Raw genomic sequence first — 5,000 nt, 5'->3', positions numbered from 1 at the left:
TTTGAATTTTGAAGCGGCGACTCTGCGTACTGGTGATTTTGGCCTCGGTATTTTGACGAAAAAAAGGCTGGTCATCGTACCCTCGAGGTAGCTTACCGAGCGTTTTGACTTTGCAATAGGTTACTCTGCGTACTGTTGATGTTGGCCTCGGTATTTACACGGCAACACCGCAGGTGATCGTACCCAGGAGGTAAGTTCCCGAGCGTTTTGAATTTTGAAGCGGCGACTCTGCGTACTGGTGATTTTGGCCTCGGTATTTTGACGAAAAAAAGGCTGGTCATCGTACCCTCGAGGTAGCTTACCGAGCGTTTTGACTTTGCAATAGGTTACTCTGCGTACTGTTGATGTTGGCCTCGGTATTTACACGGCAACACCGCAGGTGATCGTACCCAGGAGGTAAGTTCCCGAGCGTTTTGAATTTTGAAGTGGCGACTCTGCGTACTGGTGATTTTTGCCTCGGTATTTGGACGAAAACACGGCAGGTCATCGCACCCTCGAGGTAAGTTCCCGATCGTTTTGACTTTTTTTGACCTAATTTCCGCATACCCCGTGGTGGCATTCCGAACGTTTTCACTTTTAGGTGACTGTGCATGCTTGCCCCAGACGCGATAGACATCGTGTGAAAATGGTTTTGCTTACGTCTACGGCCACACCACTGGTAAAGCACCGCTTCTCGTCTGCTCCGCGAAGTTAATCCCTGTCGGGCCGGGATAGTACTTGGATGGGTGACCGCCTGGGAACTCCCGGTGCTGTAGACCTCTTTTTTTTTTCTTTTTTTTTGCGTTCAAGTGTCCGAGAGGCTGGTAGGTGGGACCGCCGTGGCATGTCCGCCCGTCCCGTCTTTTGTTGTCCATCATATCGGGCGTGGAATGTTGTTTGTCCCCCCAAATGGATGGAGGTAACGGAGCGCGTTAGGGAAGGGGCAGGGCTGGCTAGGGCTGGCACCTTAAACGAAGTTAAGATTAGGGCAAGAGCTAGGGTTAAGAACGCACATCGAGTGAACGGATACGGTTAGGGCAAAAGCTAGGGTTAGCACCACAGATGAAGTTAAAGGATACGGTAAAGGTTAGGGTTAGGGTTAGGGTTAGGGTTAGCACCGCAAATGGACTTAACGGATGCTGTTAGGGCAGAAGTTAGGGTTAGCACCAGAAATCAAGTGAACGGATACGGTTAGGGCAAGGGTTAGGGTTAGCACCAGAAATCGAGTTAACGGATACGGTTCGGGCAAGGGTTAGGGTTAGCACCAGAAATCGAGTTAACGGATACGGTTAGGGCAGGACTTAGGGTTAGCACCGCAAATGGACTTAACGGATACGGTTAGGGCAAGAGCTAGGGTTAGCACCGCAAATGGACTTAACGGATACGGTTAGGGCTGGACTTAGGGTTAGCACCACAAATCGAGCTAACGGATAGTGTTAGGGCAGAAGTTAGGGTAAAGACGAAAAATCGAGCCGGCCCGTTGCGGCGCGCTTTTTTAGGTTGTGTTTTTGAGAGTGACTTGTGGGGCGCGTTGTGGGATGCCTGTTTTTGGAGGTGTTGCGTGACGGGCGTGCCGCCGTCCCGTTTTTCAGTCCTTTGAGGTGGACTTTTTTAGATTGTGCTTTTGAGAGTGACCTGTGGGGCGCGTTGTGGGATGCATGTTTTTGGAGGTATGGCGTGACGGGCGTGCCGCCGTCCCGTTTTTCAGTCCGTTGAGGTGCGCTTTTTCAGATTGTGTTTTTGAGAGTGACCTGTGGGACGCGTTGTGGGATGCCTGTTTTTGGAGGTATGGCGTGACGGGCGTGCCGCCGTCCCCTGTTTTTCAGTCCGTTGAGGTGCGCTTTTTCAGATTGTGTTTTTGAGAGTGACCTGTGGGACGCGTTGTGGGATGCCTGTTTTTGGAGGTATGGCGTGACGGGCGTGCCGCCGTCCCCTGTTTTGCAGTCCTTTGGGGGTGCGCCTTTTTGGATTGTGTTTTGTGGGAGTGACCTGTGGGGCGCGTTGTGGGACGTGCTCCCGTGTTGGCCTTGTGTGTCGCCCCGTTGCCGCAAGCAACCCTTTTCGGCTTCGATTTGAGTTTGGACTTGCGGGGTGCGACGGGAGGCTTGGCACGGTGCGCCGTCCGTGCGATGATGTTGTCGGCGGTGCCCCGCCAGCTTACCGTTCGCGCTGCCGCACTTGCGTCGTTGGTGGTTTGCCCTGAGCGGCGTCGACGTTTGGTCTGCGTTGGCGTTGTTTGTCTGTGATGATTTTGGTGCGTGGTGGTGACGTGGGCGTTTGACTTTGTAGGGGAATCGCGGACATGGGTTGTTGTGGCGGGGAATTCGCGGAGTGTTGGAATGAAAGACAATGGTTCTGGGTCGGCAATTGTAAATGCGAATGCGCCTGACTGTGCCCTGTAGGTCTTACGAGGTCTGACGAGGTCTTACATCGCGGACATGTATTTTTTAACGATGGCGGACGGAGCGTTTTCTTGTGTCGGAATGAAAGACAATGTTTTCCTAGCCACCTGTAAGTGAAATGAAGCCTGCCGGAATGGCGGACGTGTACGTATGTGCCGGGCCACGGACGCACTTGCGGCATTGGGTGTTGTGTTTGAATTAAAGACAGTGGTTTCCCTAGCCACCTGTAAGTAAAATTAAACCTGCCGGAATGGCGGACGTGTATTTTTGTCACGGCGGACGGAGCGTTTTCTTGTGTAGGAATTAAAGACAATGTTTTCCTAGCCACCTGTAAGTGAAATGAAGCCTGCCGGAATGGCGGACGTGTATTTTTGTCACGGCGGACGGAGCGTTTTCTTGTGTAGGAAGTAAAGACAATGTTTTCCTAGCCACCTGTAAGTGAAATGAAGCCTGCCGGAATGGCGGACGTGTAGTTTCGTGACGGCGGACGGAGTGTTTTCTGGCGTTGGAATGAAAGACGATGGTTTTCCTAGCCAGACATAAGTCAACTTGAACCTGCCCGTATCTCTTGGTCAAGGGACCGTGGTGTCTCACTACTTACTTTGTAGGGGAATCGAGGACATGTGTTTTTGTAAGGGGGGAATTCACTTAGTGTTGGAATGAAAGACAATGGTGTGGGATAGGCAGTTGTAAATACGAATAAGCCTGACTGTGCCCTGTAGGTCTTACAAGGTCTTGCAAGGTCTTTCATCGCGGACATGTATTTTTTAATGATGGCGGACGGAGCGTTTTCTTGTGTAGGAATGAAAGACAATGTTTTCCTAGCCACCTGTAAGTGAAATGAAGCCTGCCGGAATGGCGGACGTGTACTTATGTGCCGGGGCACGGACGCACTTGCGGCATTGGGTGTTGTGTTTGAATTAAAGACAGTGGTTTCCCTAGCCACCTGTAAGTAAAATTAAACCTGCCGGAATGGCGGACGTGTATTTTTGTCACGGCGGACGGAGCGTTTTCTTGTGTAGGAAGTAAAGACAATGTTTTCCTAGCCACCTGTAAGTGAAATGAAGCCTGCCGGAATGGCGGACGTGTAGTTTCGTGACGGCGGACGGAGTGTTTTCTTGCGTTGGAATGAAAGACGATGGTTTTCCTAGCCAGACATAAGTCAACTTGAACCTGCCCGTATCTCTTGGTCAAGGGACCGTGGTGTCTCACTACTTACTTTGTAGGGGAATCGAGGACATGTGTTTTTGTAAGGGGGGAATTCACTTAGTGTTGGAATGAAAGACAATGGTGTGGGATAGGCAGTTGTAAATACGAATAAGCCTGACTGTGCCCTGTAGGTCTTACAAGGTCTTGCAAGGTCTTTCATCGCGGACATGTATTTTTTAATGATGGCGGACGGAGCGTTTTCTTGTGTAGGAATGAAAGACAATGTTTTCCTAGCCACCTGTAAGTGAAATGAAGCCTGCCGGAATGGCGGACGTGTACTTATGTGCCGGGGCACGGACGCACTTGCGGCATTGGGTGTTGTGTTTGAATTAAAGACAGTGGTTTCCCTAGCCACCTGTAAGTAAAATTAAACCTGCCGGAATGGCGGACGTGTATTTTTGTCACGGCGGACGGAGCGTTTTCTTGTGTAGGAAGTAAAGACAATGTTTTCCTAGCCACCTGTAAGTGAAATGAAGCCTGCCGGAATGGCGGACGTGTAGTTTCGTGACGGCGGACGGAGTGTTTTCTTGCGTTGGAATGAAAGACGATGGTTTTCCTAGCCAGACATAAGTCAACTTGAACCTGCCCGTATCTCTTGGTCAAGGGACCGTGGTGTCTCACTACTTACTTTGTAGGGGAATCGAGGACATGTGTTTTTGTAAGGGGGGAATTCACTTAGTGTTGGAATGAAAGACAATGGTGTGGGATAGGCAGTTGTAAATACGAATAAGCCTGACTGTGCCCTGTAGGTCTTACAAGGTCTTGCAAGGTCTTTCATCGCGGACATGTATTTTTTAATGATGGCGGACGGAGCGTTTTCTTGTGTAGGAATGAAAGACAATGTTTTCCTAGCCACCTGTAAGTGAAATGAAGCCTGCCGGAATGGCGGACGTGTACTTATGTGCCGGGGCACGGACGCACTTGCGGCATTGGGTGTTGTGTTTGAATTAAAGACAGTGGTTTCCCTAGCCACCTGTAAGTAAAATTAAACCTGCCGGAATGGCGGACGTGTATTTTTGTCACGGCGGACGGAGCGTTTTCTTGTGTAGGAAGTAAAGACAATGTTTTCCTAACCACCTGTAAGTGAAATGAAGCCTGCCGGAATGGCGGACGTGTATTTTTGTGACGGCGGACGGAGTGTTTTCTGGCGTTGGAATTAAAGACAATGGTTTCCAGAACCATTTGGAAATAAAGTTCGACTTGTCTCAGCCTTTTGGTCAAGGGACTCTGTCTTACTTCTGCACGCACTCCCGACTTGGCTGCAGTTTCTCTGCGTTTCGCTTATTCTTCGCAACTCGGCGAAGCGTTCTAAAACGCCTCACTCACTCACTCGAAGGTGAGTGAAAGAAGCGCTCGTAAGTGACTCACTCACTCACTCACTCTGCACTTGGAGGCGACTGCCTGTCCGAA

At 50.3% G+C, this 5,000-nt stretch overlaps 1 non-coding gene across 1 annotated transcript; it reads left to right on the top strand.

Annotated features, from left to right (window-relative positions):
- Positions 1 to 639: 639 nt before the first annotated feature.
- Positions 640 to 758, top strand: LOC137260543 (5S ribosomal RNA). The gene has a single exon (XR_010954792.1). It is a non-coding gene; the product is annotated as a 5S ribosomal RNA (ribosomal RNA).
- Positions 759 to 5,000: the final 4,242 nt, after the last annotated feature.

Source organism: Haliotis asinina, chromosome 13, assembly GCF_037392515.1.
Source record: "Haliotis asinina isolate JCU_RB_2024 chromosome 13, JCU_Hal_asi_v2, whole genome shotgun sequence".
NCBI classification, from domain to species: Eukaryota; Metazoa; Mollusca; class Gastropoda; order Lepetellida; family Haliotidae; genus Haliotis; species Haliotis asinina.
This window is presented reverse-complemented; position numbering and strand designations above follow the sequence as displayed.